The following is a 26,047-nucleotide window of genomic DNA, read 5'->3' as shown; positions in this document are numbered from 1 at the left end:
GGGTGTGAAAAATCTTGTGTGTGGTGCAGAGGTTTTTAACCCCTTCCATGCTCATGATGGAACGGTTCCGTCATGAGCATCGGTCGAGCTGTGCTTATGACGGAACCGTTCCGTCATGACCACGCGCGTTTTCATTAGGGCTCAGCACCGGGGGGGGAATCGGGGCCGCACAGAAGGGGTTAAACTGGACTTTCTGTTTAATTGGCAGCCAATGAAAACGATGAAGGAGATTGGAGTTATGGCACTGCCTATGTAGGGCATGTGCAGCTACATTCTGTACTCGTTGGAGTCTTGTAGTGAATGTTTTATTTACGCCGAGCAGGAGACCACTGCAGTAATCTAGGCGGGACTGGACAATGGATTGCACTATCAGTTGATGGGTAGGAGCACCAAAGAACCCCAGAATAGGTTTTAGGCTGCGTAAGAGGCCAAAACAGGTACCAACCACTTTCTTTGCATGAGGCTCAAAAGAGAAGGCCGTATCAATCAGAACCCCTAAATCTTTGACTGCGTTTTGGGTTGGGGAGGAGAAACTTCTGGAACCTTCTTTTTGGGCAACATCTGGAACCTTCTTTCAGGGCTAGCTGCAGCTGTTTTTTTTTTAGGTTTGGGAGTTTCCGTGAGTCTCACGTAATCCACTGTTTGCCATGCCCTGCGAAGAGAGGGTCGGAGACTGCTCTTTGGCTCTCTCCCCTACTTCATGGAGTCTGATGTCAGGGCCAAATGTCTTTGCCTGAAAAGTGTGCCAGGTTGGAGCCCCATGAGTGACTATTCTTGAACTAGAGAAGAGCGCACCCTATACTCTGCATGTCGCATGGAGCCAGAGTAAAGGCTTGGAATCCTCCATCACGGACGCCCCCTTCCCTCGGACCACACCCTGCTTCCTATCAGCGTTTCTGGTGGGCCAGCTGTCTCTGGCATTTGGCTGGGGTCTCTACAGTCATGCGTTGCCTAACCAACTGGTGCATATCTTGTCGATCTACAGAAGGGTGAAAGTTAGGGTGACCACATTTTGGAAGCCACACATTTCGACATTGCGAGGAAAAAAACTAGAAAATGAACAATAGAAGGACTAATTTAACAGGATCATAGGGGCATAGAGCGGCAGGTCCCATCAGTATAGAAATACAGATGAGGCACTGCGGGGGAGGTTGGAATTTTAAAATTGACTCTGGTACCCAATATTATACATGTAAATCACATCTACACTGACTGTAGTCGACCCACAGGGAACACCCGGACCAGACCAAAAGTGTAAAAATCAGCTGTGGCATCTGGTGAACAACCAGGACTGCCTCAGCAAATCCTGGATGCCTGGTCACCCTAGAGAACACCCAACCAGATTCTAAACTAGTCACTAAGCATAGGCCTCGTAGCTCGTTGAATCTGCATGTGTGCTGTGGAGTTTTTTGGACTTATCGCCTCGGAGAAAGAACCTTGTTCCTGTCGCCAAGGGATGCTTCACTTTAAAACTAAAAAAAAAAGGAAAAAAAAAAAAAGAAGGAGGCCTCCATTGATTTTGGGGGCTTCTAGATCATTTTTGGGGTTACTATTGAGACTACAAGCCATGAAAGAAACTCCAAGCATGAGCCTAATGCCCGAAAATGGGGTACTTCTGGCCTGATGATTGGGAAGCCTACCCGCCCTAGGGGATCAGCAGCAGAGTGGGGTCTAGTTCCCGTGCGCACTTTAGGCAACCTGATTATTCTGTGCTCTGGTGGAGTCATCATTGATGACAAACTAAGTGTGAGCACCCGAACAGCATATCCACCAGCATCCGTGAATTTCTGGGAGCAAGTAACTACTATTTTAGGACTCCTAATGTCAAATGTTAGTGTGGATCATGATCTGGTACAGTTTTAGGGGGAGAGGGTAGGGAGATGCTGGTTGATTGCTATTACCTGTCTTCATTTGCTAGGGGGTCAATTATATTGCACATTCTGGCTCTGTGCTTGCTTGCAGGTGCTACCTCCCCACGCTGTTACCCCTCCTTGCTGGGGTTGAGCCGCGGCCCTTGCTATGCTGGGTTCTCCATATGTGGTTGTTGTTGCCACATGCTCGCACAATTACTTGATCCCTGCTGAGATTGTGTCCGCCTGGCGGAGCTCCTTGTGGATGACGATTGTATGCTATATTCTGATTATTCTGCGCTTGGTATTGAGGAGGGACATTACCCATATCCTGTTGTGTGGTGTTTTGTGGTGGCTGGCCATTATTGGCTAACCCCTGCTGCTTTTGATGCTCATGGTATGCCTTCAGGGGGCATATCTCTGGTAGGTGGCCTTGCCTATGGCAATCTTAGAACTCTCATGTCTGGATGTTGCCAACCTCTCTGGGTTCTACTACTAGAGCCAGTTTAGAACCTTCTAAAGTTTTGCGGAGGAGCCCCCCATTAGGAAAGGCGCCATCTGTACGACTGCAGCCATCAATACTTCCTAGAAAGCAGCCTTTTTCAGCTTATGCTCCACTCATTTTGCCGTGTCTCTTTGGGTCTGCTCCTGCTTCGCTCTATCCTTTTCTTGCTTTTTCGTATGGTAGTGGAGTATATCAGCTTGTATTTCCTGCTAGGGTTTGGTATCTAAACCAACTACGCTGTCCAGCTTGTTGTGTATCTCGGTGGCTAACCCTTTCCTCAACATATTGGTGACAAATGTGACTTGTGGGCCAGTGTTGACCCACGGCTGTCCAGTTTCCTGTCTCCATCTTGCCCTTATTCTGCTTAGAAAATTGTTTATGCTTTCCTCTGACTTTATGGTTTCTGCCATTAGCCCTCCTATATCAGGGCAATCAAGGAATATTTATTTCAGGGCAGTGCATATCCGGTAACGGTACAAATTAAATGCGTCCAGTCCTGCTGGGTCTCTGTTAGCTTTATTGCTGGAATGCAGACTTGGGCAACCACCGTGTTGGTCTGTTCCCCAATTAGGCTGTTTTGCAGACTCTTAGAGCCAGATGTACTACCATGTTATTTTGCGAGTCGCATACTGCGCTCACTTGCAAGTCGCAATTTGCGACTCGCAAAATAACATGTACAACAGTGTCAGACATACGGTTTTCGATTCTCAATGGGGTCGCTTATTGCAAGCCTCATCAATATTCATGAGGCACTCGCAATTTGCAACTCCAAGTGAGAATGGCTGGCCCTACCAGGTATGGTGGCTCAGCAGACCTCCATGTCTGGGACTGCTTTTAAATAAAGCAGTTTTTTTATGCAGCCGATTTTCCTTAAAGGAAAGAGGGATTCCTAAAAAAAATGAAACGTTTTCATTTCATTTTTTAAGGGCAGGTAGTGCTCCCTGGGACCACTGCCTGCCCCTAAAAAATATTTCCCCCTGCATTTGAAAAGGGGACATGGTCCTCTGGGGACCCCTTCAATTTTGTGATTGCATTACCACCCTCCTGAAGAGGGAGGTAAATTGTGAGTGTTTTGCGACCGCAATTGCGGTCACAAAACATTTGTACATGGTTTGTGAGGTCGATATTAGGAAGGGAACGCCCCTTCCTATTAGCGAGTCGCAATTCACTATTTTGCGAGTCGCAAATTATTTGTGAATCGCAAAATAGTGTTAGTTCATGGCCCAGAGGACTTGTGCATGCGCAAAAAGGTCACAAACCTGTTTGTTCATGCAATTTTCTGTCATACATCTGGCCCCTAATGTCGGCTATCGCTAGTTTAATACCTGCAGAGTCCTTCTCAAAGCATGTCATCCATTTCTCTGCCCCATCCAGCAATGACGGTAACTATGTTCATAGCCACTCTTTGTCCATCTGGGCCCATGGCATGCATGTCCCCTCGCTGCGCCCTTCTGCAGTAATGAGCACATTCTCGATTTGGATGACTTTACAGGTTTATCCTCAACATAGCCCTCCCATTTTGCGAGGCATTGCTGCATGTAGGGAATTTCCAGTTGGGATTTCCTCCTTTATGTCTGATGCAGTCCTCCACTACTGCCATGTCCTAATTCTCAAACGATACTTCACTAGGTCAGGACCAGTCATATTGGTCCCTCTCCTCAGTCCAGTCTGCTAACTGAACGCAAAACGGGTACACAAAAGTCTTGTCTTCCTCTTTTGCCATCATCTACCTTGGGGTAGGTCATTCTTTGTAATGCACCCATGAAAAGCAGCGCGTATCCTCGCCGCAGCTCTCCTTGGGTGCACGCAAAGGTGCCATTTTGTTTTTCCTGTGTCGCGGTTGGGTAAACACCAGGCTGCCCTGATCCATTATTTCTTGGTCACCCATTCTCCTTTGATGACCGGACGGTGTGACTCTAAGCCCTTCTAGTAGCCTTTCATTAATCTCCGTTACGTCCCTCTGTTTTCTCCTCGGCTACCCGGTAAACCCTGTGGCCACACCATAGTTATCGGTTCCCGGGGAACTGATCTCCCTTCCTCTCCAGAGCTCGATGAGTTGCAAGCGAAAACCACCACAAACTTACATGATACTCGTTTGCGCCCGCCTGAACGGATGGGGGTGTAGGTTTTGATTGCCTAAGAGGGGTCACGTGTTGAGCGTTGTGAATGAGGATTCGAGCTTTCGGGGACCCTCCCTAGGGACTTGGCTTGCACTGGAGGTGTCTGGGTTTGCTTGGTTTTGGTTCTCTAGGGCTTACTGACCTTTTTTGGGGGGGGGGGGCATAAGGGGAGCTCGTTGGTTTCTACTACTGCTGGGTTTGAATACCCTTATGCAGAGGGAGCCAGTGTGAGGACTTCCAACCCTGCATATGGTGGGGAGGTGCGGACGGTTTGTTCGTGAACGGTATTATAGGGATATCAGTTATAGCCACTGCGAAGATGGCCATAATTCTAATAATGCCTCTCGCATGTCTCTGCATTTTTGGTCTTCATATGTGTTTTTGTGTGCTCAATTTTGTTTGTGCCAATGTTCCCTCCTGATGCCAGGGAAATGTGTGTGTCTGCATGTTTAAAGGCCACTCTTGGCATAAAGTATTAAATGTATTATGTTACTTTATTTGTTTTGGGAACCTAGTTTCCATATGCTTTAAAGGGGAATCCATGGCAATTTATTATTTTGTACAAATACAGCTTCAAGTAATGTTTCTGGGGGTTTTATTTGGCTAATTTGAAGGACAATTGTAGGGACAATCATATGTGGTGCACTCTTACAAATTACATACTGATAGCTCCGTGCTTTTACAAGAATTCATCAAACAATTTGACGGAACATTTCAATACAATAGGATTAAAATGCATACGTAGTATTGCAACATAGGGAAGACACGCTGTATGTCAAAATAGCATTTGCACTATCTCAGTTTTTGCACATAACACAAGTTTGCAATTACTAGCAAGCACATGCACAATATAATTGAATATTAGTTAACAGGAAAATGTACCTTGTCAAAAAAAGACTAGGTATGCTCTCTCGACATGCTAACCTCTAAAAAGAGAAGACTTGCATGGAACACGTTACTAAGTGAGCTGGATAGTCTTCCAATATCCGCTCCTTGACAAAGGTAGTAGTCAAAGAAAAATATCCGCTCCTTGGCAAAGGTAGTAGTCATAGACACTAACATAATAACTCTGGAGTCACAGACTCCCGCCCTTGGCCACAAACAAGTTAAGCCCAGTTTCCTGGGTCCAATTATTTCCCCAATCCGAATTTCACTCCCTGTTTAACACCCAGTGTCCAAGAGAAACAACTCCCACACTCCTTCCAGATACTAAGAGTGTCAAGAAACCACTTTAGCACGTAGAAAACCTTGAACTTAAACATTTTGAGACAGAGGTGCTACTCTGCCCAATCAGGGTAGCTATTTCACAAAAATCTGCATTTTGGGAGTTATTTTACCATGCCTAGATTGCTGAACTATCAAAAAAAGGTGACTTCCGCGGGTTTGCCTCATGACTAAAACAGGTAGGACATATAACATGGGTAATACACCAGATCCTGTCAGTGGCAGGGTGCTTAGATTATCTTTTAACGCTTCTCCCCAATTAACCATACGCCAAATGCTTTGACTATGTTAAGGTTCTGATGTAGTCTCATACCCTATATGACGGCTGCTTCAGGACAAACCTCCACATTGAGGATTTAGCAAAACATCCAATCAATTGCAGTGTTGCCCACCTGGTCTTGTTGTAAAATTGTGAATCCATCAGGGCGCGGTCTAATTCCTTTAGGTTCGAGGTCCTAATCAGCTTGCCAAAATGTTGCTGGAGTTAGAATTCTCTTAAAAAAACTGAAGAGAAAACAGGAACAGTTTGTTTAATTAAACACGAAGGCCGAGAGAAAAGTTACAGGCACAGGGTCCGAGGACTGCCTCAATTTGTATTCTGCAGGTATTTTTTTTCTATATAACTTATAAAGTGCAGCTGTCACCTAAACGGTATGCTGGTGCTATCATATTACTGGGAGGAAGGGAAAATGAAAGGTTCCGTACAGTGTGACAGGGCTAAACAGTATGCTACATTATTAAATGAATTTTGGGAAACACCATGTTTTTAAACCCTTTCTAAATTGAGCCAGAAGAGAATCTCAGAGTGTCTAGGCGGTAATACCTTCGTTGAGCTGCTTCAAACATGCAAGGGCCGTCCCACTTGTCTGCTTTTTCAAAATTTGGCAACAAAGGCTGAATTAGCTGAACTAAAACGGAGTAAACATGCACTTGACCAAGTACCTTTCAGAACATGAATCAGTTCTTGAACCTTCGTCTTCTTGTGTCGCATAGTTCTTACAAATGATCTTTGAATTTGCAATGGCATGGAGGCAGCCCACGTGCATACCTTTGTCTTTGAAGGTGTGAGATAGGGCACCTGCGACAGTTCGTTGTACTCTCTGCCAGGATGAGGTGTATTGATGCACCACTCATGATGATAAAAGGTATGGGACAATCATTCACCTTTAGTGTGGTTTGGGGGCAATGTCCAAAGGAACATGGTTGTTTCACAAGGCGATCTCACTTGAACTCTTCTCTGCATTAAACCAAACCACATGCTCTCATTCACCAGTCGACACCATCATCACATAGCCATCTTCTTCACTGATGCTCAGCAATGAAGACGAACAACATTTGGAAATGAATTTGAGGACGATTGACCTAGTTTGTTTCCACTTGCTTCAATTGAGGTCGCCACTTTTCTTCTTGTGGTCGTGGCTAGAGGATTTCTGGAACTTTCTGGCATCCATTTTCGCTCCTCGACGTGACGCCGTTTTCTCTTTCGCTTTGCAAACCATTACAAAATGTTCCTCTTTCCCGCAACCTATGCATGTTTGACCAATGGCAGGACATTAACCTTCGTGTAGAAAGGAGAATCCGTATCGGAAACACAATTTCTTTTTCCTCTGAGACATTACTTTATGGCTCTCGACCTTGTGCCTCCGCTTAGTTTTCATGTTCACTGCTCATTCACTCTGGGCTACTCCACCTTCCTTTTCAGCAGCTTCTCTATCTGAACGTACTACTGCTCTCACAGCACTCTCTCCAGACAGAGTCTCGTGCAGGATACATAGTCTGAATGAGTCGGAAAGGCAATCATCGATGACTGAGACGGATGGGTTCTTCATCATTGAATTCAATTAACTTGCAATGCTTGATGAGGGCCTCAAGTCTTTCAGCAAACTAATCCATTATTTCTCCAGCTTGCTCTCTAGCTTGGTTGAAGATGTACGTTTCATAGTCAACATTGGGCAGTGGATTGAACTTCATTCAGAATGCCACCTAATCAGACGCTGTGTTTCATCAGCTTGTGGTGTTTTCTTTATTGCTTCTTCCCCTCCATCACCTCAAAGATTCTTTAAGCATTTCATAATCTTTGTGTTATTTATTTCTTCCAGCGCATTGATGCAATCATCAAATCTTTCAATCCAGGCAGTCCATCTGGCCCTAATATTCTGTTTTTGGTGGTATCGAATGGAAGCAGTGACTTCAAGAACATGGCGGCATCATAACCACCTGTGGAACTTCCTGCTGTTGAGAGATGGGCTTTCTCTGGTGTCATGAGCTGCCTGCTTGAAACCTGTTCCATTCATACCATCTCCAGGCCTCTGCCGTGTGCTTGCATCAGTGTCACAGCCGATCTGATGTCGTATGGTCTCCTTTTCATCTTTGGCGGCGAGTAATTATTTTGTCTCCTGTACATGTTGTCACCACTCTCAACCTTCTGGATTGTACCTGGTTTTCACTGCCTTTAGCATTCTGTGGCGCCTGGTTGATTCTGCTTTTGGGACGCTTTTCTGCACATGGCTGTCGCGGCCTTCTGTGCATCTCTGTATCTAGTCATCCCTGTCTTTGGTGCTATCGTACTGAATGTATGCTCCCTCTGTACTATCTTGCAGCATAGCATCTCTTCTTTTTGCTTTACCAATAGGTTTTAGGCCGACTGTGACTGAACTTTCAGTAGGGCCTTCACCTTTTTGGAAAGCCTTAGGCTGGCTGGAGTAGCGCTTTGACTCTCCACATACCAACCGTCAACTGCTTCACTTAAACTGAAGCACATGTGGCACGCATGAGTGTTTGCAGGACCTCGGAGTACTCACAGGGCGAGCACACTAGTTACTTCGGGTTGCAGATTCCCTAACTCATCGCCAGTTATAGCGTCCACCACAACCCAACAGCTTACAAATGACCAGGCTACTCAAGGAGCTCTGTAGTGCACATCTTTATTCTTCAGTATGCAACCGTTAACTCACTGTAAGAATTGCATCATGAACTTTATTAACTACATCCAAACAATGATGTCATTCTTCTATGGAGTCCATCAGGAACCAGAAGGGACCTGCTATACATATTTACAAGACACCTCACCCGGGATGACAGTGTACTTCATAACACATTATGATTCTTCCTCCATCTGTTGCAAATTACCCGCGGACTGCGAGTGCCTTCAAACATTGGCACCGCACGTTTGTGTGCAGTCCATTGAATCTGCATTTGACCCTTGGCTTCTCCCCAATGATCTACGTTATCCCGCCTCCTGTTGCACGGAGGACAGCATACCCATCCCCACTGCAGAGTGCAAAGCCTGGAGAAACTATATTTTAGGACACCTAGGTTGCACTGTGGCGTTGCTCCAGAAATGCAGCACAGCACGGGCTGATGTGGTCAGTCTTGGCTGTTCGGGTTGTGAGACACTCCGCACTGCTCTCGGCACACATCATGGAAAGCAATGATTCAGTGCCCACAAGAAGTCTACTAACTGGATTTATCTGTACTTCTGAGGGAAAAAAACATTTAGTGACGAGCTTCCTCCATGATAATGCTACGTCATTATGTTTCATGTGGTGGTCATATGGGTGAAGAAAAATCCCATGGGAGCCAATGACATTGCAATAAGCACTTTTTGCAGAGAAAGCACATAACTGCGAACTTATCAAATCCTGTACTGTGGGCTTCTAACATGTGGGTGAAGCAAGAGCTCCTCTCTTGGAGATTTTCACACAAACGTCTGGCGACAGCTGCGCTGTCAAGCCAGATCAGAACAGCCGGTTTGATTCAAGTAGAGAAACAACTCCACTGACTAAAGAGTGACTGGGGTGGATGTGATGTTCTAAGGTAGATCACTGGTCTCTAAGTACAGAAACAGTAAGGCACAGAGTTGAGTTGGGTGACCGAAATACAAGATGGGGGGGCGATGATTTGAGTCCTCTTATGTGTGATCAACATGTGCCCAATTTCCGATGTATAGGGAGAAAAAAGGGCGTCCAACCTCCAAGGCATAAGGAACAGCCTGAAGCTAAATTCACATGGGAGAGCTGTGGCCCTAGGAGTCCATCCTAACCAAGCCTGGCTTCTCCAACAACCATACATCATCACACCAAGACCAGTCAAGGGGATCTCATGCTGGTGATCGCATAAGACCCCCAGAGGACAATATAAGGTCACGTTTTTCCTGAGGTTATTGGAAGCAGCATCTAGAAACAATAGCAATGAATCACCACTCAACCACCACCAAATGAGCCATTGGGGCCTAAGAGGGCTAGGGTAAAAGGCAGCAGGCCACTCAGCACAAGCGTGCACCCTAACCGTGACCCAGTACAATACTCTGCTGAGCAACTAAGCCTAAACCTATGTTCATAAACAAGTCCATTTGCACCCCACAGGAGCCCCAGATGCTATACCAACCATGCAGCTCCACGCATGACCTGAGCTGACCACCAAACAGGGAACGTCGGCAACAAAAGAGGCCCAGTCCTACTTATGACCTTTGTTTAAATATCTTTAAGGTTTTCAAGTACAAAGGGTAAAAATTAAAATTAAAATTCAATTCTCTTTCCATAGGTCCCATACATTTTCACATAGCATAAAATTATAGGACACACAATTTACCAAGTTACATTAGCCTGGACATTTCTTTGAGTGTAGACTGGTGTACTTCTCTAGTGGAAATTGGGCACTATATTGATATGTGGAACGATTGACTTCCCTGAAGTTATGTAAATCAGCGGTTCTCAATCTTGTGACTTCTGTGAACCCCCACTGATCACTACTGGAAGCTGGAGACAACTGCCTAAGCAATATCTATGATTTGAACCTCAAAACAATACATTAAAGTACAGTAACAAGTACACATAAAACAAAACTACTTAATTTAATTCACAAACCAAAACAAATGAGAACATTGAACTTTTCCTGGGAATATTGAAGCATTTCAAAATTTAGCGGCTCATTTGAATGTTGGTGGGATGTTTACTACGCCGCAACAGCGACTGAGTGAACCTGCTGTAAACATGAAGATCCGCCACCTGATTTAATGCAGGGCGGACCTTTGGTTTGGGTACAACGGTGAGTACTCGCCTGCCTGCCCAAACAAGATCGGAAGACATGTAGACATTTTTTTTACAGTCTGTCTCCGCCATGCCCACTCCCATTGCGAGGCGAGCATTACTTGAAACAACCCAGACCCTTTACCCTTAGCTAGGGTGACCAGGCGTTCCGGCTTTGCCCGGACGGTCCCAGTTTTTCACCAGCTGTCTCGGCAGATTTCAGAAAATGTAGCTCCTGTCCCAGATTTTAGGAAGGGTCGACTGAAAACGGCTGGAAGTGATTTTTTATGTTTGACAAAGCAGGGATATTTATCAGTTGTTTCAAGAAAGCAATTTTATTAATAGGCAAGCAAATGAGTTAAAAAAATTGCATTTTATGTATGTTCTTACTGCCTGTCCTGTAACTCTCTGCTGAGGAGCGCTGTCATTCTATGCGCTCGCCTGAAGTAAAATTATAGTCCTTCTATTTTCGTGATAAGGCCCGGTTTTTGGCTTTAAAATTCTGGTCATCCTACCCTACGGTCTCCCTCAAAAACTACTCTGGAAGACCCTGCCTCCCTACCCCCCCCAGCCCCACCCCAACTCTGAGCCCTAAAACTAACCCAGCCCTGCCCCTAAAACAACACCTTTCCCTACCTCAATCCTGAGGCAGAGAGCCCTGCTCCTGCCTAAAAAAAAACGCCCCCATCCCCCCTGTCCTGAGCCATAAATCTCACCCCATCCCTGAAAACGGTCCCTTTGTTTTTTTTGTTTTTTCAAACGAACTTCTGTTCGAAATAAAGCAATATGGAGTTAAGCTACTAAACTCACTAATACTACGCTCAACGTCAATCTTTCAAGAAATGAAAAACATCTATTTAAGCCATTGGGTTTGTGACCATAAATATGTTATTTGAGGCAATTTTCATAGCCATATATTAGATGGTCATAAATAGATTAGACGTTGATACCGGAAGGCGCTATTCTCATATTATTAGTGCCATAATAAGGGCAGATAATCTGCCATTGCGGCTACTTGTGTTCCCCTAATTTTTATTCTAATGCTATGTTTTCTTTCTACCGTGTTATTGTATAAATGTAATGATATTTTTTAAGTTACACTTCGTCAAAAAATTTTGATCTTTAAAAAGAATACTAAAAAAGACAAAAAAATAGCTGCACTGTAACTTACTATACAGTAATGCCCTCTATAAGCGAATAGATTCAAATCCTCCTTAGGTATATTATTAAATAATTGTGTACAACATGCGAGTTTGACTTCCCTACCTGCGACAAATAGTAAGCTTTTCCTCTAAAAAAAACTTTTGAATTGTTCTTGCTAGAGCAATTTTTTGTGAATATGTATGTGTAGCCTAGGCTCTAGAAGGATTATGGGGCTCCCTTCCTCCTTTGTTTCCGTGAATGCACTAAGAGGAAAGTCAGGGGTCATGTGTACCCTATATGTTGCTAGATTTGTATTATATATGAGAAAAAGTTTTAATCTATTAAATCAAACAACAGAGGTTTTTGTACAGCAAACACGCTGAACTCTCACATTAGAAGGTGCTCTCACATGTGATAATGAAGAAAATGGTGGCTCAATGAATTATAAATATTTAGAATCTGCTGGACAGTGAAATTTCATTTAGGAATGATGGCGCCACTCATGAGAATAGCACAAGTATTGGTGTAAAGCTATCTATCTTTGTAACAGTGCAATAAGGTGATCTCCCCAAAATAGCGGCCTGAGCCAACTAAACATACAGAAGAAAAATCCTCAACACACGTAAATAGTAGCTACTTTTTGAGACCGGATACATCAAATCACTAATCTGAGACTGCGGGGATGTAATAGGATCCCTTGGATATATGCACTGCTGTATTTGGTGTCGCAAGATACTGAACCCCTTTGTGGGTTGGAATCATCACCACAAAAGAAGGGTTTCTCTAAAGAGGATATAGCCTTGATAAAGTCGCAGGACGATTTCCCTTGTAAGCAACGAAACACATGTCGGCTGTCTGAAGACCCAGAGAATAAAGAAAAGATCAAGAAATCACTTACTTGTGTTCAATTTGTGCTCACACTGCGTACTCCTAGAATTACTGTGACACTATTTACGTGTGCTGAGGATTTTTCTTCTGAATTATATATATTTGCCTACAATCACATCATTTGAAACCAGTTTATGGGTAAAGAGCATTACAAATAGGTTGAGTAGATTATTTAAGTCACTAGACCTGCAGGTCTAGTAAAATTTTTAAGATTTTTGAAGGACAGTATCAGAACCAAACTCGTCACTATACAGTTTCATAACCCATAAAAAGTACATATCAGTTTTGTTGTATGCTCTTTAGACTAACAGTAGCTGTGTCAATGTTCTGAAGGGTTATTTAGATCTGCTAGAAGTAGTCAACAATGCACTAGTCTTTCTAGATGACACCTTGATTGTTGGAAACACAATTCAACAGCATGATCAAACAGCTGAAAAAGTTGTGGAAATGTTATGAACGAGGAGGTAATTTTGAGACAAGTGTATTTTTTAGAGTAAAAGAGACTGAGTATTCAAAACATGTTTTGTCTTCCAATGACTTTAAACCTAGATCTGGGTTGGAATATTCCGTACAGAAGCCACGTCCCCTTTTGATAAGGACCTGCAGCGATTGTTTCTTGCAATCTGAAAATGTTATGCAAAACTGGTTAAGGGTTTTGACGAATCAAAAGAAGTTTTCAGATTATTGCTTACAAAAAACCTGTTTGAATGAGATCAGCTGAAAGAAATAGCCTTTGAAAAAATATTTTGAAAAATGTCCCAAGCATCTCCCGTACAAACATTTGTCCAGGAACGAATGAGTCACATCACAACTAATGCTAGTGCATACAGATGAGGAGCTGTGCTGAGCCAGATAGATGGGTGCAAAGATTATACCATAGGTTTTGTGTCCAGGACGTTTGGTCCAACAGAGCGCCACTGCTCTATTACTGGAAAAGAGAGGGGAGCATGGATGTGAAGCACAAGAATGTTAGGAAGCCCCTATGTGATTATATTGTATCATAGACCTTTAAAAGATATACTTTAAGGGATCACATTTATGTTCAAGTTAAAGAAGGCCAGATTAGCCACAAAGTTGTTGGAGTATAATGTTAGGATAGCAGTACATACTAGGATCCGAAAAAGTTTGTCCAGGTTACCAGTTTAAGTAAGTAACAACACATCTACCCTTGACATTGAAGAATGTCTCATTGCAAGTGGTGAATTTAATTAAGCAATTTGTAGCAGTGATAGCAATTCACAGAACTTTTATGGTGTACAATGTTCAGAGTCAGTTGGGGAGGTCTGCCTAAAACTGTGTCTCATTTCTTGCTGAGCCTTTTTTAAACCTGGAATTTACACATATCTATTAGCGCTGTGCACTGCTTTATTCCAATCGCTGATTGGGCTTTGTGGTCAGCTGCAAACAGGGTCTGACTAGGTCAGAAAATAGACCTGGGCACCGAAATAAAGGTGGCCCATGTTACTGAATCAGGTGGATAAAACAATGTCCCATGTTTGCTGTAAGAAATTGGGTTAGTGGTTTCTAAGGATGAGAGCTCAACCTAAGTGATAAATCCACTATTGTCTTTCGACTGGGAGCCTAGCACCCCATTGTGGCACTTGACTTTCTGAGGAAAGCGAAGCAGAGCAGTACAAGGCCTATTCAGGTGAGGTGGTAGGAGCTAGTGACCCAAATGCACTGGCACACAACAGCAACACTCAATTTCCAGAGTACTTTTTCTTTTAAGACCGTAAAGTACTTACATTACACAAGCACTAATAAATACTACACATTAAATTAGAAACGTGTGCAAGTAGATGGACATAGAAATCTGCACATCATATTACATCCCTAGTGGGTTCTGAACCCCATACACACTATACTCTCCAACTTTACCAGATAAAACATCTCCATATATGGGGTATCATTTTAAATAAGGCAGGCCTACTGGCTAAGTCAGGTTGTCACCACATTAGTAATGAGCAACCACGCCATGATTCAATATTGCACCACCATTAAAATCAATAAACACAGTATTAATCACCATTAGAAGACAATACAGACCTTACACTGTCAACGTTATAAACGATTTTCAATCTAAAAATGTATGCAGAGTCTTCTTTTTACTAAAATTAGACTGCCATAGCAGTCACAGGACCCACAACTATGGGCCCCTGCTCTCTCAAATCAAGAGCAAAATCTCTAGCCCTGGAAGCACTCAGAATGAATGGTAACCTCAAGGCCGCAAAAGACTTAAGACGAGTAATAACAAAAACATTGAAGGGGGGCACCTACACCTCCTGAGTCCTCCAGAAATGCTGGGGAAGTACACTACAAGACGAGTAACATGCAAATTAACCCCCTTGTAGGACATTATAAGAGCGCTCTAGGGTTGTCTCTCCGAATACAAAATGAGGGGCTCACCCTCTTTATTTTTCAAGCTACCTTGCGCTGCCATACATTTTATTTTATTTACTAGTATGTATTTTATTTGATGGGTACCCTGGTCCCACCTGGGGCACCCACAACTGCATAAGTCATTGAGGTTAGCGGGATGAGGGAGGAAATGGACTGCGTCACCCATGCACTCATCAGGAGCCAGAATCCTGCGTTTGCTGCTCAAGCTGAAGCAAGCATTTCTACCACCACAAAGGAGCATGAGGGGAAGGTTTTATAGTGGGGTGCGCCCCTCAGACGTGGGCACAGCAGAGTGCGAGCATCACGCAATCCCTGCTTCTACGCTCTCTGGCCTTCTGTGTCCTGGGGGATGAATTCCTTGGGAACAGAAGTAGGCTCTGGAAGAAGGCCTCACGTAAACTCCTTACCAAAGGAAAACAACAGAAGCACCGGGCGCTGGCACATCATCAGGGTATTTCAAGACGAATTGGCATGAGAGCCATGCACTTTGCTTTCTAGTTTATCTTCTTTTAAAAAGGTAAATCCTTAAAGCAACATATTTCTGGCCCCGTAGGCTTGCGTTTCGGTCATCTTTGGCTTGTTTAAATCCTGGTGGCCAGCTCTAGCCACCAGGAGCATTTCCAGCAGTTCTCCTAGCCCCTTATGTGGTGTTGGTCATGGGGAACTAGATTTTCTGGCTCCCTGCACCAGACCTGTCCTCTGCATGGCTCCTGGTGCTGTCTCCCTGCTCTTGGTGCAGCAGGGAGAAAGCAAAACAGTCTCCCTGGTGCAGCAGGGAGAAAGCAAAACAGTCTCCCTGCTGCACTCTCAGTCCCAGAGCCTCTTGAATTCCTGAAGGGCATTGGCGTGTCAGTGGAGTCCAGGTCCAGTCCACAGAAGTCCTAGTGAAGCCACCCTGGGTCCTCCAGCAGGTCCGTTCCTAAAGGGGCATGGGGGTACAATGTCCCTGGAGAAACCCATCATAGTCCTGGGGGTTAGCTTCTGCGTGATCCCTTCAAACGAAAACTTCAAAGGCGAGCCACTTCTGTGTTGGTCCCAAGGGTTTAGGCTTCCTCCTTTGTTCCAGTGAGTGTGAGGTGCCTCAGCCCACATGCAATGATGCAAAGTGAGAAGCTAATTATCAGATGCATATTTCCTCCATACCTATTTCCAATTCCAGGAACTGGGTCAAGCACTGTTAATTGGTCTTTTGCGTGAGGAGGCCTGTGATCCCTCTTCTGGGGAGCAAAGTAAATACCTTGGGCATGTAAGAGTAGCAAATGACTGAAATCTAATGATGAGCGGAGCCAGAGATTTATGAAAAATCTTGAAGTACCATAAGAATTGGATGTGGGTTCTTGGGAAAGTCCCAGTAAGCATTAAAGACCAACACTAGGAATGCTCCTTCACTTTATAAGGCCAGTACCAATTGCTGAAGTAACATTTATGTGACAGGTTAACAGGGCACAGATACCGGGTTAGGTAAAACAGTAGCCCTGCACTTGCAGCCCACACATGGGTGTGCTTACGTATAACCAGCTCAGCACCCTTACCCTAGCTGCACAGCAGCGGCCTTATCTTAAAGGGCAGACGCTAGCGGTTAGCACACTCAGTCCAATTATTGTCAATTTACTTTGGGTAAGACTCAGGTAGCGAGATTCGCTCACAGTTAAAGTCCAAAAACTCGGTAGTAAATTGCCGACTTAACCAAATGAAATGAACCCATTGGCTACAGGGTCCGGAACTTGCCAAGACATGCTTTCTAGTTTATCTTCTTTTAAAAAGGTAAATCCTTAAAGCAACATATTTCTGGCCCTGTGGGCCTGTGTTTCGGTCATCTTTGGCTTGTTTAAATCCTGGTGGCTAGCTCTAGCCACCAGGAGCATTTCCAGCAGTTCTCCTAGCCCCTTAAGTGGTGTTTGTCATGGAGAGCTAGATTGTGTGGATCCCTGCACCAGACCTGTCCTCTGCATGGCTCCTGGTGCTGTCTCCCTGCTCCTGGTGCAGCAGGGAGAAAATAAAACAGTCTCCCTGCTGCAGCAGAGAGAAAGCAAAACAGTCTCCCTGCTGCACTATCTCAGTCCCAGAGCCTCTTGAATTCCTGAAGGGCATTGGCGTGTCAGTGGAGTCCAGGCCTAGTCCACAGAAGTCCTAGTGAAGCCACCCTGGGTCCTCCAGCAAGTCCGTTCCTAAAGGGGCATGGGGGTACAATGGCCCTGGAGAAACCCATCCTAGTCCTGGGGGTTAGCTTCAGCCTGATCCCTTTGAACGAAAACTTCAAAGGCGAGCCACTTCTGTGTTGGTCCCAAGGGTTTAGGCTTCCTCCTTTGTTCCAGTGAGTGCGAGGTGCCTCAGCCCACATGCAATGATGCAATGTGAGAAGCTAATTATCAGATGCATATTTCCTCCATACCTATAAACAATTCCAGGAACTGGGTCAAGCACTGTTAATTGGTCTTTTGCGTGAGAAGGCCTGTGATCTCTCTTCTGGGGAGCAAAGTAAATACCTTGGGCATGTAAGAGTAGCGGAGCCAGAGATTTATGAAAAATCTTGAAGTATCATAAGAATTGGATATGGGTTCTTGGGAAAGTCCCAGTAAGCATTACAGACCAACACTAGGAATGCTCCTTCACTTTATATGGCCAGTACCAATTGCTGAAGTAACCTTTATGTGACAGGTTAACAGGGTACAGATACCGGGTTGCGCAAAACAGTAGCCCTGAACGTGCAGCCCACACATGGGTGTGCTTACGTGTAACCAGCTCAGCACCCTTACCCTAGCTGCACAGCAGCGGCCTTATCTTAAAGGGCAGACGCTAGCTGTTAGCACACTCAGACTCAGTCCAATTATTGTCAATTTACTTTGGGTAAGACTCAGGTAGCGAGATTCGCTCACAGTTAAAAGTCCAAAAACTTGGTAGTAAATTGCCGATTTAACCAAATGAAAGGAACCCATTGGCTACAGGGTCCGGAACTTACCAAGACATACAATATAGGTATTTTGCAAGGCATGGGAGGGAGGCTGCATGCATTTGTTGTAATATCCTACAAATCAACTCTAAAAAAACGGTCCACCAGTGTAAAAACAGCTCCCAAATTTACCTGTCAGACCAGCCCTTCTGGCACTACCAGACTGCCTTATAGGCACACCCGCTGGAATGAAGCAGCAGGGAAGGACCAAATGATGTTCAGGGTTCACTAAATTATGCAGAAGCAGTAGGTAAATGATGTGGCGGCACATTTTGTGATCGTTATCACTTAATTACATTATAATTTGTACACAAGGTAACACTGTGCAAACATTTCAGCTCTTTAGTACACATTTAAAAACCAGAATCAGCAATAAACAACCGAAAGATGACTAGTCAACCGTTGCGAGTGGCATACTTTGCGGGTACACAATGTCAACTTTTTTGTAATTTTGAATCAGTTCGAGGTGGACGTTTTTTTTGTTGAAAACTGCAGATTATGCAGCAGATGATAGATTATGTATCAAATGTGAGAAATACAGAATTACACAGAAAAAGCCGCGGCCGCAAAATTGCATAATTCCCTTCTGCCTATAAGCGGCCCGACCTTGGCAGCAGTGTTGCATATGGTTTGTTTAATATTATAATGAATTCTACTGGCGGTTGGACGCGAGCTGTGATAGGACTCATTAAATATTAAATACACCGACCCCGAGCTGTGACCGAACGCATTAATTATTTACATCAATCCTCCCCGCAGAGTAAACAGAACCGCGAGGTACAAAGGACTTTGTGCCCCTGACTGCTTGTGTCAGTGTATAAAATGGTAATTCCGGGCCCCATGCCCAGCCACAAAAGTAGAAGATGCAGCGTTTTTAATAGAACAATGAGCTAAAAAGTACAAGGCTCACCCTGGCACATTTCCTCCTAATGCTACTGACTTTGAACCTGTTTATCCAGACTTTTCTCTCTATCTAATGTTACACTCAGCCCTTCCTCAAAATCCACTCTAGAGATGTGTTTATTCTGCAGGTGTACGTAGGCTCTCCAAGGAGCTGTGTACGTCCGAGAGGCTCTCGCGTAACGGCGCATGACAATTAACTTGCCTGGATTTTACTGGATCCCCAGCGAGCACCGACTCTGTCCCAAGAGGCGTTTCTCTGCCGAGTTCAGACTCTTCCGGTATTGGGGGACTCCTCTCTCGCTATAGGCTCCCCGAGGTTCAGCACTCCTTTTGTCAGAGAGCGCACATCCCAGCACCTGCCACTCAACTGACAGGAAGGGCTGAGGCCCGCCCCCTCTGCATAACAGACCAGAGCAGCAGCACGCCGAGCCATCGAGTGCTTACCATCCCCCTGCAGTGATACGGGTTTCCCTTTAATTATTTAATGTACTTTTATATAGCGCGGACTTTACCCAAAGGTGTCAGAGCGCTTTACAATAGAAGCAAGTACTTTACATAAAATATTTTCTTACTATCAAGTAACAAATACAATCAGGATAATTGAAAGGGGTGCTTTAAATGGGAAAAAAATAAGTGCAGGTACTCATTAAAATGAGCTAGAGGTGTAGTGAGGGGGCGGGGCTAAGGGCAAGACATCATGATATTTCATGACTTCAATATTAGTTGCAGCACACACCAAAACACATGAGAAGTGTGTTTACATAATCAAAGCAAGTTAACTCATTACACAAAATGAAAGAGAAATGCTATAATATGTTCACATTTCCTTTTTTGTAATAGATGCACCTTCTTAACCCTTTCGATGCTCATGACGAGTTCATGATGCACAGTTGAGCTGTGCTGATGACGAGCTGAGCTCGTCATAAATAAAGTAATAAAGCAATTTCCAGCACAGGGGGGGGGGAACGCCTAGCAGCCAAGGTGTTAATGCCATACTGTTAATTGCTGTTGTTAGGCACAAAACCATATATTTTTCAGCACATGAGTGGGAAGAAACTGAAAATACCCCCACGTTGCACCAAAGCTCTTATGGCACTAAGCAAATGAAACAAATCATCATGACCCTCCTCAGAAGATATCTCTTGTCTCTTCCTTAGATCTATCCGTTCATCCTTTCATCCTACCATGTACCTGCTGATGTCCACCATTTAACCTTTACATTCTGTTATCTATTCTGTCTTTCATCCATCATTCAGTTTTTCACCATTCTGTCTGTCCACCCTTCATATACAAACCTATCCATCCATCCAACTAAAAACCTATCCATTCATCCTTTCACTCATACATCTCTTTAGCCACCCTTTTGCTCATTCATCAAACCTTTCGCTCATCTGTCGATCAACCCTTTGACTCCTTTATTCCATCCGCCCTTTCATTTCATCCAGCCTTTCACTCAATCCCTCCTTTCAATCATTCATCCTCCATCCCTTTCATTCATCCTCCCTCCCTTTCATTCATCCATCCAATCTTTCACTTATCCACCCATCATCCGCCCTTTTATCCAATCATCAATCCTATTTCACCCAACAATCCATGCTTTCACTCATGCATCCATATGTACATCCACCCTTGCTCACTCATCCAGCCATTCACTCACCCACTGAAAATACCCCCTCTTCGACCCAAAGCTCTTATTGCACAATGTAAATGAAGCAAATCATCATGACCCTCCCCAGAAGATAGCTCTTGTCTCTTCCATAGATCTATCCATTCATTCTTTCCTCCTACCATTTACCAGCTGATGTCCGCCATTTAACCTTTACATTGTGTCGTCTATTCAGTCTTTCATTCATCATTCAGTTTTGACCATTCCGTCTGTCCCCCTTTATATCCAAACTATCCATCTCCAAACGTATCCATTCATCCCTTCACTCATCCATCTCTTTATCCACCTTTCGCTCATTCATTAATCCTTTCGCTCATCTATCCATCAACCCTTTCACTCCTTTATTCTATCAACCCTTTCATTCCATCCATCCTTTCACTGAATCCCTCCTTTCACTCATCCATCATCCACCCTTTCATCCATCCTCCCTCCCTTTTATTCATCCATCCAATCTTTCACTTATGCACCCATCATCCGCCCTTTTATCCAATCATCCACCCCCTTTCACCCAGCCATCCATGCTTTCACTCATCCATCGATCTATTCATCCATCCATCCATACATCCACCCTTGTTCACTCATCCAGCCATAACATTTACACTATCAATACAACGTTCATTGCCTCATCAGGTTCTCCATGAAAGTTGTGACTCGTTGTATCATGCTCTTTTTGACTACTCCCTCGGAAACCTCTGTCATCTGACACCTGTTTGCACAAATGTACAGGATAGTGTGACTGTGATTGACAGCACAGGGCCTAAACGGACCCTGCTCTGTCAAGCGCAGAGTGGCGGTGAGCACCCAGACAATATTCAAATGAGCCCTGCTGAATAGCTCAGCTGGGGCTCAGATCGGGGCTGCAGATCAGCGCCTTGGCTGCCAGAGACACGTTCCACTCCGGCTCACCAGCACAGGCAATGAGTCTTACTTTTTGTGAGTGCCGGTGATGGAGCAAGTATTCGCACGTTACACGACTTGCTTGTATCAAGAACCTCAAATAACCTTAACTTTGTAATCAATCTGTTTGTCTTACTAATATTGCACATTTTACACTACACGGGGTGTCCCAGTGAAGCTTGCTTATGTGTTTATTAATCGTAATACGCTTGCCTCTAAAATGGCCGCTGCTTAGCGGGAAATTAGTCTGCGCATGCGTCGGTCGTACCCATGTGATGTGACGCACTCGCAGTTCTGGTGGGAATTTGTTGCTCATGCGCAGTGCACTTAAGATGGCTGCTTTGTTTTCTCATATGCTCTATGCTTGCATTGCCGCTTTTGCAAAGCTGTTTGTTCTACACTTACCCTAATGCTATAGTTATTATAAAGTAAGGCGTGTAGTATAGCCAATCATGGTATACAGTATATTCATTTTTTCTGTGTTTCTAAATTGTTTTCGCTTGCTTTTCATGTATCGTATTCTCTGGGCCTGGGAGGCGCTTGCTACTCCATCTTGAAGAGCCCGTATGGTACTTGTCACGTGATGGGGGAGATGAACCTTGCAGCAGTGGAACCCAGCCAGCTGGCAGCCAAAGCCAAGATGCTCCTGGGAATCGACCTGTTACCCAGCAAGACGAAGCTGACTTGTATCTAATTTTGATACAATTGTATTAACCTATGTATACTCTATTGTTCACTGTAAATCATATGTCATGGGAAGCTAGAAATTAAGGGGTGGGTACGAAAATTGAATATTAAGCCTGAGAAAGTCTAAAATGAAGGTGGTGTGATGACTTAACCTCCTCCTTTGACCAATCAGAATTTGGGGAACCTTTCATTTGCAACATTGGTGGGTGGTACACTGACCCGAAAACAGTATACCTAGCCTAGGTTTAGCTAGAGAAATTGTCCGACTTGTCCGAATAGCTGACCTGTCACTGACAAAACTCACTCTGTAGGTGACTGATATAGAGAGCTGCGGAGCACTCTGTCCGTATTTTCCACAGACCCAGTCAGGGTTTTGGGAACCTTAAGTGCTGGTGAAGCACTTTTCTGAGAGATTCGAGAACCCAATCGGGGTTATTTGGCAGATTCCTTGCAGAGAGAGAGTAGCGCAGGCATTGCAACCGAAGCTGCAGGTGTTGGTCATACCCTTTGGTGAACCCGGTCCTGATCCAAATCCTGGGGTTATCCTGTCCTGATTGTCCATGAGCTGTACCTGCTCGCCTACTGGCAACCTAAGTCCTTGAGGGTCCTTTCCCGCCTTTCCAAACTGACCCGTGGCCAGGGTTAGTCTTCAATTTATCCTAGGTAAATATAAATATATGTGGGTGTTCGTTTCCTACACTTCCTTCCTCTTGTCTCAAATAAAGCATAATTGCACACGTCCTTTTTCTCTTTTCCCTGTTGCTCTATAAATGGGATTTTCATACATTTATTTTCTATGTAGCATGTTCCACTTTTCTACCTACCTTTAGTCAAATGCTAAATCGTTATTTTGTTGTTTGTTCCAATCTTACCCTCCCTTAGAAACTAAGCACATCTGGATGAGTCAAATTACATGAGTTTCGTTTTCCTTGAACCGTTATGGGTTTCGAAAGTCTACTGTGATTAGTATGTTCCCTTTCTTTACCCGCCTTTAGTGAAATGGTTAAAGTCTGTTAATCTAAAATAGCGTGTTCCTTATTTCTCCTTCCCTTTACTTTCGAATTTTAAATGATTCTTGCTCTCATTCATAGCAATACAATATTTCTAATTCTAGTTATAGATAGTTTGATCTGGGTTAATCTTTTGCTCATGGCATATGATGATGATTATGATTAGATAAAGGTTTATAAAACTTCTTGAGTCTGTGGTTATTATAAAGAGTACAAACATTATTCAACAGTATATGGTATTGTGTTGTCTACTTACTCCTACAGCTAGCTCCCTGATCCATTATGATCGTAGGTACCTGTAACGAGGAAACCAAAGTGAACTGAATTACTGATAATAGTGTGTAGGTTACCTGATTAAATAAATGGTGAAATATAATTTTTATGGGCCCAAGTGTGCATTATCCGGTAATTAAGTTAGTCAGGTGACCTGCGCGCTCTATCACCGGTACTCTCCTGGGCAGAAGAGAAGTGCCGGTACGCAGAGAGATAAATTTGAGAAGTGCCGGTACTCAGTACCGGTGAGTACCGGCCCATTTAAAGCACTGATTGAAAAATAAAATAAGAGGTGATTAAGATATAGAGAACATATTTTACAACGTATACATAAACGCACAGGTGCACAACACAAATTTAGGCAACAGGATAGATTATAACTCTAATAAGACACAGGAGTAGTGTTCCTTGATTTTGATTCTTTTTTATTCCAAAAGACGTGATGGGCAAGGGTTGAACAGCCGACGCGTTTCGTCCACTAGGGACTTCTTCAGGGCGGTTTCTAGATTTTGAAAAAGTCGCAATGTTATGTCCTATTTCTGGAAATATCTGTCTCAAAACGTGGGTCCTGGTACTGGATACTAGATATCTAGAGAGTGTCCAAGAAAGGGTATTCTCAGAGACAATAGAAGACCACAGGTGAAAACCACAGTCAGTTAAGTAGTCGAAGCTTCAGTATGCATATCGGGGTATATACCTTCCAAACGGTTTCCAGATTTTGAATAGTCGTGATGTTATGTTCTAAATTCTGGAGACATCGGTCTCAAAAGTAGGTCTTGGTACTGGATGCTTGATATCTAGAAAATGTCCAGGAAACGGTATTTCTCAGAAATAATACAGGACCGCAAGTGAGGACCATAGTCAGTAAGGTAATCAAAACTTCAGTGTGCCCGTCGGGGTATATACCTCCCAAAATTGTGATAAAGAAGTATGCAACATGGAGGTCGATGTCAATGTTTGCAATGTTTGTGACTGGTGTCTGGAAGAGCCACCAAGAGGATCATATGAATCGGGAGCTAATTAGTTGTCTGTGATTTTTACTAAAATGCAGTCAGTCACTTTTAGAATTGCTTCGTAATTTGTCCTACAAAACTGTAGCGTCCCTTTTGGCCCAAGAAATGAAGGGGAAAAATTCCCATCCGTTGTCAACAACTCGGCTCGCGATTCATTCGTCACGGCCCGGCACAACCTCCTCCAATACAACAGCGGCGATAACCGTATTCGTGCAGCAATTCTAAAAGTGACTGACTGCATTTTAGTAAAAATCACAGACAACTAATTAGCTCCCGATTCATATGATCCTCTTGGTGGCTATTCTAGATATTCTAGATGTTACATTTGCACCTTTAGGATAAGCCATAGTTACAGACAAATCCCCCATGAGCTGCAGCATCCACAATGTCTTTCAAGACCCACACATATATCAACGACAACTCTTTAAAGATACCAAAAACTAACAACAACAAACGTATGCAAACATTGGAAATAAATAGACATCCAACTACCCAACACCCATCTTGAAAGAACTCCAATAAATATGTGGCCGAAAGACATACACACCTTCTACAACTGTATATCTACTGCATTGGACAAACAGATACCAACAAAACCAACATGCACAGTTTATCACAAAAAGAAATCTGCACTGATTAATGACAGCAGCAAAAAAATAAAACACAACATACTACAATGCAAGTGGAAAAAAGCAAGAGATAAAACAGACAAAAGCACACTATGGTACTATAACGGAGCCTACAGAAGAACAATTACAGCTACAAAAAGACACTACTACTTACCAAGCATAACTGAAGCTAACTGCCCTTTCAAAGAACGCCATACATTTCTAACCGATTTCAGCAATCCATAGTGCCAAAACACAGAGAACCACCCTCGCAAAACGTCTGTGACAAAATCCCCAATGATTTAATCTAAAAAATGTATAAAGTAAAAATTACATTTATTAGAAAAAGTAACTACAACACCACAACAACACAAGACCTAATCACCACAGAAAGACACAACAGTAATCATCCATCATAGCACTCTTTCAAAACCCTGTCCCAAAAGGATTTCCTCATTACTATATTGTAGCCACACCATTAGGATCACCATCTGACCCAGCACTGTCAAAAATCCTTAAAGATATCCTTCACCCATCCTACTCAACAAGTCCCTCGAACTAGGTTAATTCCCACCTGATCTGAATACGTCCTACAGAAGACCTTTCCTCAAAAAGAAAAACTGCGAACCATTTCGCAAACTACAGGCCCGTATCAAATTGACGATTCTTAGGAAACATTTTTGAGAAAGCAGTGTTTACTGTACTCCCACACTTTATAGAACATAATGACAATGTCAGACCAGCGGTTCCGGCTTCAGACCAGGAAACGGCACAGAGTCAGCCATCATATCTGTCTAAGATGATGATCTAGATCTCACAATGAACTAAAATGGAATAGCCGCCTTGTTGCTTCTGGATTTATCAGTTGCATTTGACACTGTCC

The 26,047-nt window shown here is 43.8% G+C and overlaps 1 protein-coding gene across 2 annotated transcripts in view; it reads right to left on the bottom strand.

The window, feature by feature from the left end:
* The window catches only part of LOC147688908 (peroxisomal carnitine O-octanoyltransferase-like), a 407,404-nt gene that overhangs the window by 325,663 nt on the left and 55,694 nt on the right, over window positions 1-26,047 (bottom strand). The window contains exon 1 of one of the 2 annotated variants that reach the window (XM_086941805.1): window positions 19,213-19,408. The exons of the other annotated variant lie outside the window; for it this stretch is intronic. The gene's annotated coding sequence lies outside the window, so the exon portion shown is untranslated. Of the gene's footprint in view, window positions 1-19,212; window positions 19,409-26,047 lie in introns of those variants that run through there. 2 annotated transcript variants of the gene reach the window in all.

This window comes from Lissotriton vulgaris, chromosome 10 (genome assembly GCF_964263255.1).
Source record: "Lissotriton vulgaris chromosome 10, aLisVul1.2, whole genome shotgun sequence".
NCBI classification, from domain to species: domain Eukaryota; kingdom Metazoa; phylum Chordata; class Amphibia; order Caudata; family Salamandridae; genus Lissotriton; species Lissotriton vulgaris.
This window is presented reverse-complemented; position numbering and strand designations above follow the sequence as displayed.